Here is a 13,769-nt window from a genome sequence, read left to right on the forward strand (position 1 = left end):
AGGGGAGCCGAAGTTTTTTAGCTTCTTTGGGGGGAGCCACTGATCTTCCGGTGATCTACCACAGACGTCCAGTGATCTACCGGTAGATCACGATCTACCTGTTGGACATGCCTGGTATAAGACAACTTAAAGTACAGTCTTATGCATGTCTATTCAGAATTAAGCCCCACTGAGTTCAATTGGACTTAGTGTATATAGGATTGCAGCCTGAGTATGAATTTGTGGCAGTGATTATTTGAACTTCTTAATTGGCTTGCAGGCAGCCAAGGCAGCTATTATACTACAACACTGGAGTGTGCTGGGATAGAATGACTTAAACTGCCCTTTTATAAATTATATAAACATGCTCCTGCCCGAGTTCAGTGCAAATTTCTCCTCATATACACTTACTGGTATTTAATGCAATTTTACCTATTTTCACATGCAATTCCCCTCAACAGAATTCATTTTTTAAAAGTTATTTTTCACTAATATATGCATTTATGCATACTATCTCCCAGTATATGCACATTAATGGTCAGTGAATGGCAACACAAAATTTGGAGAAGTGAAGATTTCAGAGGACATCTGTGTTTTGGTTTGCATATTATTTTGGGAAGTGCAAATTTAGGTACGTTGCCTTCAAGTCCAAACTGAGTCCACTCTCTCTCCTATCCTTAGGTCCAACTAGCTCAGGGCACTGATGAGCAGCAGTTTTCCAGAGTTTCAGACAAGAGTCTTTCCAAGCCCTACCTGGAGATGTTGGAACTTGGAGTTCTACAGCATCTGGAGGGCTACAGGTTCGCTAAGCCAGCTAACAAGGAGGGGGTTGCGGTAGAAAGATTATGGCTTTCCAATGGCTATAAAGGAATTTCATAGCTCAGCTGAGTTTAGTGCTGGGGACAGTGTCACTCAGTTTTTGAGGGCTCCTGGAGAAGATATCCTTCAAGCACCACACTCTCAGTGAGTCTACCTCATAATGCAGCAAGTCCAGGAAGCTTTTGTCAGGAGGCCCTTGCTGAGCTATGGACCATCAAAAAATGCCCAGCACCATCCCTGATCATAACATTCAACCAGCTCTCATGGAGGATCACACAAGTTACCTGTGGTGCTTTCAGATACACATCACCCCATTAAGAAATGGGGAAGTAACGAAACCCAGCCTTGAAGTGTTTCTGTAATGCAACAAGTTTGCAAACGTTTTGTGTGCCACCGAGACAATAAGGCCTCTTCCAATCGGAGTGAATGAAGAAGCCATCCTTGAATTTCCTATTGAGAAGAGAACAACAACAACAAAAGATGTGGTAAATAGTTAGATAGTTTTAAAAGTGATAGAGGACCAAGTATTATTGTGCTGGAATGAAATGTAGGTTGTAAGGCACTAATTATTCTATAACAAGACAATTAAAAGACTTTGTATTCTGCAATTTTTGTATTGTAGCCAGGCACAGGGAATTAACTGTGCCTTGCTCCCTAATGACAATCCAGCCTCCCGGCTTCCCCCTAGCTTTCTTCACAAGAACCTAAGGAGAGCCTGCTGGATCAGGTCGGTGGCTCATCTAGTTCAGCATCCTGTTCTCACAGTGGCCAACCAAATGCCCCAGTGGGAAGTCAGCAAGCATGAGCTGAGCACAACAGCACTCTTCTCACTTGTAGGTTGCAGCAACTGGTATTCAGAGCTTTACTGCCTTCAACAGTGGAGGTAGAACATAGCCATTTAAGAAATGGGAATAATCTAAATCCCATTGGTTTCCATGAGAAATATGTGCAACTATCTTTGGAGTCAAGATTATCAAATAGTATCATCACTATACATGACACTTTAAGAGATGCTTAATGGACTAGGCTGGACACCCATGAACTTTCAGCCTAAATGATTATGATGGTTACAATGTAAGGAAGGTAACAGCCCATGGTAACAGGGAGAATAATGTAAACACATACATCTGTTTGGAGCTGGAGCAGATTCCTGGCACTGAAGCTGATGCTGTGGATCAGGACCCCACTACCCGTGAGTCTTGCCGAAAGGAGGTCACTAAACTGGATCTCAGAACACCAGAGTCTGTATAAGTAGAGCTGGGACCCTCATGGACTCTTTCCCTTGCATCTGAGGAATCAAGAGCTTCACCCATCCTTCAGGGCTGGGAGCACACCAAGTGAGAGACCATGGATCAAAGAAGTGCCTGCTCTTCATGCTACAGTGTTTGCCCTTTAAGATAAGTAGTTCTCCAACAAAGCAGGTGGAGCCTAGGAGAGGTGAACAGGGAGGCAGAGGCTCAAATGGCTTCAGTTCACCTCGAGCTCTTGTTGGAGCAAGCTACTTACTTGGAGCTCTCCTTGGTGCTGGGACAACAAAAATGCCTTGCCCCACTGTGCCCTATGGACTCTTCCTTGGGACCAAACAGGAAAACTATGCAGACTGAGAGGTTTAAAAAGTGGTTTTTGAAGAGGAACTTGATGTTGTGGTCCTACACAGGTGTCCCATGAGGGATCTCCTGACTTGGGAGGCAGTGATAGAGAATGTGTGGGACCATTTAAGGGAGGTAAGATACTTGCAGGGAGTCGGGGGGTGGTATAGAGTTGCTGGAAGATAGTGGGAAATATGGTTAAAGTGGAATGAAATAGATGGTATTTGAGATCCCCTTCAGCTCTGATTTCAAGGCACAGATAATTTACTAAGCATTTCTAGTCATCCAGGGACCAGTTATATCAAGAGTGGAAAATCTCAGGGCAAGTGTTTTGGGAGACATCCCCTACCTCTCCCATTTTCCACCAATATGGAATCAGGATCTCAGTCCACCCAAGCAATAGAAGTTCTGTCAAGGACTTGGAAAACTTTGGCCTTAAGAAACCTAGTTTTTTTTTCCACTGGAGGAAAGTGAAATCTGAAAAGGGAAGCTGTGGTGCCTGAAAATCCACACAGACCATTTATTGAAAAATGTGTGTGCCCTCCAATGCCACAGCTGTTATTCCTGTCAGAGTCATGAAAGAGACAGGACAATTTAATCCAACCAAAATCTTTAAATATTTGTGTGCATATACACACAACATATAAAGAAACAGCTTTGGGGGAATTCCTCTAGAGTCAATGAAATTATATAAAATGTCTTAAAGCCACTGAATGGAAATTCTTTTGTTGACGTGGGTAGGTTTTGGTTAAAGCCATAAAAAAAGAACCAAAAAGAGCTCGTTTGTGGAATCATAGCCTTCTTTTTCTCCCACCATTCTTTTGTGTTTATCATTTCTGAAATGATTGCAACTCCCCAAATTGTCTCAAGGGCCCCCCAAAAGCTTCACAAAGTCTATAAAAAGACTCCAGTTGATTAGAGTGGCCTGTGTGGTTGGTTATTTCATGGATGAAGACTACAGAGAAAGTTTTGGACAGAGACTGAAACCAGAAAGGAGAGAGATCCCACCTTAACATTTCAATGCAAACTGGAAACTGAGCCCCTAGGTTAAATGGGGAAAGAATGGCCTGGCAGCATTGGGGGGGGGGCAGGGAGCGCACTATTGTCCTGTTCAAAATAAGCCACTCAGCCAAGGTCAAGGTCCTTACAGAGATAAGGAAGAAAGGGAAAGGGAAGTAAGTAAATAGACAGAAGCAAAGAAAGGATTTGAAAGGATTCTATGTTTTGAGGGAGCCAATACTCCAGTTCTACTTGGGATGTGGATGTGTGTAGCCATGTGTCCTATTTTACAGAGGATGATCCTCTAGTTGAACAGCTGTCAAGTACAGTCCTCTGTTTGAGTGGTTGTCTTGTACCAGCTGGGTTTAAAGATAATGAATCATAAGAGAGAGCAGCAGGGACATTGTAGACTCCCATCCACAGTTTGTAGGGATGAACTGAGTACTGTAGTTGATTTCCATCCCATTTCACTGGTACCTAATCATGGGTCTGTTAGGTCTTTTTGAAAGAACGCAAAAAGTCTGTGTTTAAATTGTACACATTTTGTACACAGTCATTATGTAAAATACACATTTCTCCCAATGCATTATTCTGTTATGTGTGCATTTGTAGGCGTTTTAAAAAGTAAGACATGCATTTTTGTGTACATACATGTTTCCTCATTGCAAAACCCAGGATGATGAGTGCAGTTTGACAGGGAGTTGGGCGAGGCTGGTCTGCTGTGTGAGATGTGAATCAAATGAATTTTTCCTCCATCCCTATTAGAAGCACCCAGATTGAACACAGCTCACCAGGTCACAGTCTTCCACACTATGGCAAGATGTATTACGTTTCTATGTAAGTTATAGTAATATTTCTAAATCTACATCAATACACATAATGTTTGCACATGCAATATTTGCACATGAAAATATTATGCAAACCTGTGTCCTCTTCTGACCTTTCTTGGGGTGATGCAATGGTGGGCCACCCTTATCAGCAATCCTGCCCCCTCCCTCTGATCCTTTATTATTCCATGAATTTGCTCTGAATTCTGCTTTCTTTGAATTCTGGCTGCCCTCTACAGATGTAAAAAAACAACAACCCAATTGTATCTTTCTTCAATCCTTAAAGAAATCAGCCCCGAGTGCTCACTGGAAGGACAGATCCTGAAGTTGAGGCTCCAGTACTTTGGCCACTTCATCAGAAGAGAAGACTCCCTGGAAAAGACCCTGATGTTGGGAAAGATGGAGGGCACAAGGAGAAGGGGACAACAGAGGATGAGATGGTTGGACAGTGTTCTCGAAGCGACTGGCATGAGTTTGGCCAAACTGCGGGAGGCAGTGGAGGATAGGGGTGCCTGGTGTGCTCTGGTCCATGGGGTCACGAAGAGTCGGACACGACTGAACGACTGAACAACAACAACAATCTTTCTTCAGGTTGTGTTTTCTACAGATCAGCTACACTTGTTGTGAGACATTGGTGTTACAGTATATGCAGCATAGGGTTGGGAAGAAAAGAGGGGGGATGGGAGAGAGGGGGTGGGTGGTAAAGCTTATGTTCTTTTACTCAGCATATGTGCGGGGTTTTTGTGTCAGCATCACTTGAGTACGTTCCCTTTCTATTTGCTTGTCATGTTTCCTTGGTGTTGAGAGAGGTTGGTGTGGCCTAGGGTGTGGTTGATTGTCTTTGGTTGGCTGCAGTTGGATTTGTTTGTTTGGGGGTGTGTGTTGTTGGGTTAAGTTAGCCATATTGAATGGTATGCTGTTGGTGGGTTCGGTTTGTTGTCTCGTTGGGCTGTGTATGTGATAAAGGGGAGCCATAAAAAGCAACCTTGGTTTGATTGTACATGCACTTGCATCCAGATTCATTTGCTCAAACCAAGATTGCTTTTTATGATGGAGAAATTTCTGGAACAACAGTGGGATATCAGCTCCGCCCAAGGCATGACAGGTAACAGCAACAATTAGGGGAAAGAAAGACATTTTACAAGGACAGGAAGAAACATCATGGACAGAATGACTGCCACAGACAGGAAGAACAAGGATATAGTTTGAGCTCCTCACTTGGAGTTTTATAAATCATTTAATGTGTCAACACGAATAGAAGTTATTAATATTGCAGTTGTTGTATAAGGAATTACTATTATAACCGGAATGTAATTGAAACTGAGGTTTTTGAAATGTAGGAATAAAGAAAATCATCAAATCATCAAATCTAGCTCATGGGGGGCACCTTAACTACCGTATTTTTCACTCCATAAGATGCACCTGAACATAAGACGCACCTAGTTTTTAGAAGAGGAAAGGGGGAAAGCCCTGCTTTTTTGAGGATCAGCTGAAAGTGGTGCAGCTTCTTTTTCAAAGAGGGAAAGCCCCGTTTTAATAATAATAATAATAATAATAATAATAATAATAATAATAATAATAATAATAATAATAAATTTATTATTTGTACCCCGCCCATCTGGCCGGGTCTCCCCAGTCACTCTGGGCGGCTTCCACCAAACATTAAAATACATTTATGGGGTTCAACTCACAGTTCTGCAGCTTCTAGTCCTACAGGCATTTCTACAGTTTCCAGACAGATAATCTAATCAGCCAGTCACATGTTGCTGGGGAAACAAACAGCCTGCCTCTGCATTCAACAATGGAGGCCTGGCAAGGGGGCGGGGCTGGAAAGGGAGCCTTATCTCTCTCCCCGATCACTTGCTGAACAGCTTTTCAGCGGCTTCCTTTCAACACCCCCTTCTCTCTTTGTAAAAAAAAAAGAGCAAGATCTGCTTTTGGCCCCTAGGCTATTCAGCTCCAGGGACCATGTATTCGCTCCATAAGACACAGAGACATTTCCCCTTACTTTTTAGGAGGAAAAAATGCGTCTTATGGAGCGAAAAATACAGTAAATTATATAATTCGGTATTTGAATTATTGGTATTAATAATCTTATTAAAATTGGTATGGTTATAATGAGGCTATTATTGGACTGTAATTGAAAACTAATAAAAGTTTGCTTTTTATGGTGGGTGGGTGTTTTGAAATTGATGCACACATGTGCTTTTTTATGCAAAGGGGGAAGGACAGCTCCAAAGGGTAGTGAGACAAACCAGGTGCTAACCCCAATGTTTCCTGCTAATGCAATCACTCTCAGCTTTCAATATGCTGTTCTGAACTTTTGGACCAGTTTATTTTCTTTTTTAATCAATTCTGGAGAGAAGGGTGAAGACCAGAAATTAAGATAGGGCTGAAATTTGTTTTGGTTGTTCACATTTTAATGCAATTTGACATCCTGAAACAATACATAATGTGTTTGTTGTTGGCACCTGTCTGTCTTCAGAGAGAATGGTTAACATTTTGGTATTTCCTTCAACATACTCCAAAGGAAAAGCTCAAACATTTCCAAGTGAAACTCTCTATTTTAACAAGACCATTTGACCCTTAAATAAATAAAAAAAATGCTCAGTTGTCCATCATCCAAAGGTTGTGTGGCAATTATTTGAAGCCTCATCATGTCGCCAAGTCATTTTTAGCAGCTTTTGTTCTGTCAGTTGGTGGGACCCAAATAGCACTAGTCAAGAATCTCTTTAGCCAGCCAATTTTGCTGATGGGAACCAGGTTCAGGTTCCATGACAGTTTTTTTAAAAAAGAAATGGTCCACTGTCTCCCAATGACTATGATACTCATTGTTAGACCTGACACCTAGGCACTGCTGTTAATTATAAACAGCTCCATTGTGACTCTCAGCTCAAAAGACATAATGAAACCCTATGAGCCTTAGGTGTTCTCTAACTGGAGCAAAAACAAGTTCTGAAGCGTTCATCAAGATGTGATGAACAAAGGCTCAGATACTGCTCAGTGGTCTTGTTTCCTCTCTGGGAAAAGACTGGCTATGGAGGCGCACTGATACCACCTTGCCATCAACTCGTCCACTCTTTGCTAGCAGGTCAAACATAGAAACGTGAATTTTAAACAACTTTTTAAAAAAGTTTCCTGTTGTTTGGAAATTTATTTCCCACCCTTTCTTTATGGGGCACCTGTGATGACAAAACCTTTGCAAATTCCAGATTTCAACCAGTCGTCCTCCAAACTTGGGCTCTCCAGATATTTCGTATTATTAACTACCATCATTCCTGGCTATTGGCTATGCTGGCTGCTGCTGCTGCTGCTGGTGGGGGTCAAATAGCCTCACACAGGGTCTGGAGAGCATCATAGTGGTAGTTTAAATGACTTAGTAGTAGTGTTCAAGTAGCTCCACATACAGTGAGGCTGTTCAGATATAACAAGTTCAGTCCAGAAACAATGGTGTAGCAGCCTAAGAATAAGACAGATACATGGTTAATCAGACCAAGAATGAGCCTGCTACCTCATTCCAGTGCCTTTTCATTCTCTCCTTGCATACTCAACTTGCTGCTAATATCCTGGCCTGGATTTCAAACTGGGAAACTGGCTAGAAGTACTGCTTACAGATTAGGATACAAAAACAGGCTCAGATGCATACCTTCATCGGTTTATCCTCACAACAAACCTGTGAGGTAGGTTTAGGCTGAGAGATGTCCATGGTCCACTGGCTAACCCAGTGAGTTTCATGAGATTCGAAGCTGGATCTCCCTACCCCTAGTCCAGGGATGGGGAAACCTGCGTCCCTCCTGATTATGTTGGACTACAGCTACCATCATTCCTGATTCTGGGTCATGCTGGTGAGTGCTGATGGGAGCTGGAGTCCAACAACATCTGGAAGGCCACCAGTTCCCTGTCATCTAGTTGAATATCCCAACTACTACTCCACACCATCTCTCGTGGGATGGCCTTTGAGTTCCTCTACCAAGTCACCAATGCCTATAGTTTGTGATGCAGCCACCTTGTTGAAGCTAAGCTGCTTTGGGTTTCTTCAGTGTCCGGAATGGAAATGATCTGGAAACCCCATGAATGCTACCTTGCTCCATGATGGAGGAAATACAGCATGAAAATTCAATAAATAAAGCTTTGGGTTTATTTCTCCAACCGTGGGCCTATGAGCTCCATTCCAGTGGTTGCAGAAAGGTTGCGGAACAAATGAGAACATCTGCAATTGGCTCGGCACTGGAGATATTGTTTTGGAGGCCATTTTGACCAGAACTAGATTGACGTAATAAGCTAAAAGGGGCCTGGCTAAGGCTTTGTGATTTTCATAATATGGAGCTGGTGCAATCTACTAATTCCCCCCCCCCCCAATTACCCATGAAATGGGAGCTACTTCACAGCCTGGCCTATGATTTCTATAATACAGTGGTGATTTTGACAATGTTGATGCTTATGTGGTCCAGCAAGACTCCTAACAATTTCCAATCAGTCTGTGGAAAACTGTGAGAACTGCTGCCAATTTAAGAGTTCCAAAACCAAAGATCTCTTGCCATATCCTGTAGAGGATGGTGGACACCAGGAATGAAGAACCTGTGGCCTTCTAAAGATTGCTGGACTCCAGCTCCCATGAGTCCCAGCCAGCATGGCCAACAGCCAAATGTTATGGGAACTGTACTTTGACAACAACTGGAGGAAGACAGGTTCATCCTCCCTTCTACAGAACTACAACTGAAACATACATTTCTCTTAACCCACCATGAGCAAGTTTAAGTGGCACCCTTTGTTTTTGAAGTAGCTTTTTAAAAACACATGTATGAGAAAATTGCCTTTTATACCTTTGACAGAAGTAAATCCATTATTCAGCTTACGGGTCTCGCTGTATACTAGGAAACCAATTCTAGAAGTTGGAATCCTTGACATTCAAGGAGAGAAACAAAAGCACAAATCAATGCTGGAGAAGCAGGACCAAAGTTAGCATTTCCTGCGAGATATGTGCCTGGGAAAAATAGTATGACAGACTCAGAGGAACATTTATTTGTAGTCTGCAAAGACACAAACCTTAATGGTTTAATAGGCAGATTATTAGGGAGACTTTCAATGAAATCCTATGCATGTCTAAATCAGGAGTAAGTCCCATGGAGCTAAATGAGGCTTACTCTCTGGTAAGTGGATATGGAGAAATCATCTTTTCAAATGTGTTTACTAGAGCAGGACTTGGTTTAGATACAATGTATGTGTATGTGGGGTAATGTAAAAGGCTAGATTTGAAATACGAAGTATCCATTGGTAACTGATTACTTCCTTAAATAAGGCTGAACTGGGAAAAACTGAGTTCATTTAAATGCACACAGGTCTGGCTATCGGAATGCTCATTATCTGAAATCTCAGTTTTTTGAACACAAAGAATTATATTATTATTTATTGAATTTATCTATCACTCTATACCTGGAGGTCTCAGGGCAGTTCACAGAATAAAATCAAAATATAAAACCACAAAATGCATAATCAAAATTAAAAACAACAACCCAATAACCTGCCCCCCAAAACCTCACTACACAAACCTTATACCCAAACCTCACTACACAAATGACTGGTTCAGGTATCCAAACAGCTGGAGTTTGCCCACTTCCTTAATTGTTTGTGTTTCACTGATTGACAGCAGCCTTTTGGGGAAGAAACCATGGAAGGAGGAAAATCTATTAGACAAACCAGGGAGCAGGAGAGATGGGACAAAACAGTCCCCGCCCCCCTTTGTTTGGCTCTTGCTAGTTAGCTGCAGCAGTTTCAGGTAGGAAGCATGGAGGGAGAAACATGGATTAGAAATGTTCCCATAGGAAATAATGGAAATCATCAGCTCGTTATGCAAATGCTTACCTAACAAATGATTTCCTGGGAATGCATTGCATTCAGAAAGCGAAACTTGTGTGTTCTAAGATAAAATTGCACTTCTGATTGGCTTATTAGGTAGAAATTCTTGGTCACTCATTGGACAGGGGAAGTGGTCTGATAAGAGGGAGAATTTTGTTCTACTCAATTCTGGTTGGTTGGAGGATAGGGTAGCTAGAACATTAAATGGGCCTTTTTACTATTGGAGGAGAGAGGCGAAGACAAGGATGAAGAAGACAAAGAGTGAGTGTGGCTAAAGATCTGAGAGAGAAGGCCGAAGGGTGGAGCCCAATTGCAGAGAGTAGGCCAACACCCTGAGGGGGGCAGGGCACAGAGGGAGCCCACTGCAGCTCACCTCACAAAGTGGCATGGGGCCACATTCGTGAGCCACAGTCCAGGCAAGGAGAAGGGTGGGGAAGCTGCCGCTGACTCTCCTCCTGCTCTTCACCCTTGGGTCAGACCCAACCCAGGAACAGAGCTGTGGCCAGGCATGAGCGCCACAGCTTAGGAGAGTGGGTAGCAGTGTTACTGACCACTCTCCTTTCTCTTCCAAGATATGAAAATTCTGGGGGGGGGGACACCACTCATCTCCTGAAGATTAAACCAATTTTGGGGGGTGTTTTCACTTCACACCCCCAAATCCAAGAAAAAATCTGGGCCTAATTCTTAAACCCAGGACTCCCTTAATTGCTCACTGCAGCAGTGAGTGATAATGTACCAACACCACCTATGATAGCCTATGCCAGCAAATCTACTTCTTCACTCAATAACAATGTGGTGAATGCCCAAACTGGAGTAGGAATTCAGGCCCCGAATTCATGGATTCCACATTCTACCAGCTCCATCTGGTACGCAGGCTGAGACCCTACCTGCCCGCGGACTGTCTCGCGAGAGTGGTGCATGCTCTAGTTATCTCCTGCTTGGACTACTGCAATGTGCTCTACGTGGGTCTACCTTTGAAGGTGACCCGGAAACTACAACTAATCCAGAATGCGGCAGCCAGACTGGAGACTGGGAGTAGCTGCCAAGACCACATAACACCGATCTTGAAAGACCTACATTGGCTCCTAGTACATTTCCGAGCACAATTCCAAGTGTTGGTGCTGACCTTTAAAGCCCCAAACAGCCTCAGTCCAGTATACCTGAAGGAGCGTCTCCACCTCCATCGTTCTGCCCGGACACTGAGGTCCAGTGCTGAGGGCTTTCTGGCGGTTCCCTCACAAAAAGCGAAATTACAGGGAACCAGGCAGAGGGCCTTCTCGGTAGTGGCACCCACCATGTGGAACGCCCTCCCATCAGATGTCAAAGAAGTTTAGAAGACATCTGAAAGCAGCCCTGTTTAGGGAAGTTTTTGATGACTGATGTTTTAATGTATTTTTAATATTTTGATAGATCCTGAAGCTGAGGCTCTAATATTTTGGCCACCTCATGAGAAGAGAAAACTCCCTGGAAAAGACCCTGATGTTGGGAAAGATTGAGGGCACAAGGAGAAGCGGATGACAGAGGACGAGATGGTTGGACGACAGTGTTCTCGAAGCTACCAACATGAGTTTGACCAAACTACAGGAGGCAGTGGAAGACAGGAGTGCCTGGTGTGCACTGGTCCATGGGGTCACAAAGAGTCGGACATGACTAAACAACAAACAAACAAACAAACAAACAAATGTTTGATGGAAGCCACCCACAGTGGCTGGGGAAACCCAGCCAGATGGGTTGGGAATAAATAAATTATTCTTATTCTTATTCTTACTACATTACTCTCCTTAGATTGATCCCAAATAAACAAGCACAATCAACCAGGAATATTGTTCATAGATGTACTTCAAAGTTACCCACTCATCAATCAATGCAAGGATGGAGGCCAAGGTTCTAATTTCCCTGATGGCATACTCTGGAGTCCCTCCCCTTCTGGTATCCCATAACACACTTCATGCAACTTACCAGTGTCAGTGGGCGATGCTGGGAAACCTCCTGCCCCTGAGGTCTTGGATGCAAAACCCTTTTTGGCTTAGCACACCTTGTCTTTTTAAAAACATCCCCTGAAGAAGAAGAAGATGTCAGCCACAACTCATCCATTGTATTTAATTTAATATTGCATTCCAGCTACTATGCATAATATTGCATTCCAGCTACTATGGAATGAACTGGAGTTCTCTTGTTCAGATTTTCACAGCTGCAAATGGATTCTATTGAAATATCATGAACCTCTGCACATCATCCTTGGTGTATTAACATGCTGCTGAAACACCAGTTGCTGCATCACAGCTACATGCCTCGTTTCTCTGATCCTATCTACCTTCCACCCTTTACAGCAGACCAGAAACCCCGCTTTTAGAGCGATGCATATCTGAACTTTCTGAATTTCCCTTTCTTCTGCCACTCATTCCAGAGCAATGCTCATTTTGGCTTTGCAGAATAAACTAAGAATCTAGGACTGGTGGAATTTCCCTTAGTTTTCATTAAAACATACAGCAAATTAACAAGGAAAAGTCAAAGGTATCTTGTAATGTACTGTAGTAATTGGCAAGTAAAAGGAACATGGAGAAATCTCAAAACAGGCATTATTTAGACCCAGCACTATCCAAGGTGTGAGACAAAGTGAGAAATCTGTTCATATCTTGACATATTACCTTTCCACCTGTTCCTTTCTCCTTTTGCTCCATCGCTCAAGGGCTGAAAGGTACAGAATAGCTGTTCCTGTGCCCACTGCAAAAGGTCCATGTTCGCTTGCAATACTGTCACATTCTCCAGGAAGTCTAATTAATGTGATGGAAGCCATATGATGGAAAACTAATTAGTGACAAGACATATGGAAAACATATGACAGAAGGATATATGGAGGACATATGACAGAAGGGCACTCAAGGACATATTAGGAATGCCATAATTAACCAACAGTCCAATATTCTTATTATGAATGCTCTTTTCCAGAATTGCCAAACGGCTACCTTTCATGTTAATTTCAGTCCTGGAATGCTCATGGGTTTCAGTTAGTAAGCAGGAGGTTCTCTCTGAAGCAGGCAACATTCTATACAATGGATGGGGAACCCAAAGCACTGCTGTTCAATCAAAGCTCTCGCCATCCCTGGCCATTGGCTATGCTGGTTGGGGCAGATGGGAACTGAAGGACAACAGCACCCAGAGGTGACCAGGTTCACCATCCTGTTCTGTTTCCTATGGTTCAATCACGTTTTCAAAGTTAAGGAACATTTCCCAGAGATGAACAAAAGGTGGGGAGGTGTTTTCCACTAACCTGTATTTAATACAGCAATATATCTGCAAAATAAAAATAAAATAAAAATTGACCGTTCCAGGGATAGAAAAGGAAACAGAGATAACAGAACGTTCAGGTGGGTGTAGTTTAGTGGAGCCTGCCCCCTGGGTAATTTCCCTTCTGCCTTCAATCATGATTAGAAGTTTGAAATGGGCAAGAGCCCCTTACCATGTTTTAACTCCAGTGCCAGTTACTGTGAAGTGGCCACAAATATTTTAGACCCATTCAAAATGGGTTCCCCAGTGCCAACTTTAATAGGAGTATGAATTCCCAAGGCCAAGTGATTGTGCAGTCCTTATATCTATTTCCTTTTGAAGGCATAAATGAGACAAAGCACTTTGCTGTTGGCAACAGATTTCAATGAAACATAAGGACAGTCTCTCACCACATTCTTAAAAAAATAAATGA

At 42.9% G+C, this 13,769-nt stretch overlaps 1 long non-coding RNA gene across 1 annotated transcript; it reads right to left on the minus strand.

The window, feature by feature from the left end:
- Positions 1-2,061: 2,061 nt before the first annotated feature.
- LOC117060121 lies at positions 2,062-13,224 on the minus strand. The gene is made up of 3 exons (XR_004427971.1): positions 12,718-13,224; positions 12,029-12,126; positions 2,062-2,226 (listed from the first exon to the last, which is right to left on the minus strand). It is a non-coding gene; the product is annotated as an uncharacterized LOC117060121 (long non-coding RNA).
- Between the last annotated feature and the right edge of the window lie 545 nt (positions 13,225-13,769).

The sequence above is a fragment of the Lacerta agilis genome, chromosome 15 (assembly GCF_009819535.1).
Source record: "Lacerta agilis isolate rLacAgi1 chromosome 15, rLacAgi1.pri, whole genome shotgun sequence".
Lineage (NCBI taxonomy): Eukaryota > Metazoa > Chordata > Lepidosauria > Squamata > Lacertidae > Lacerta > Lacerta agilis.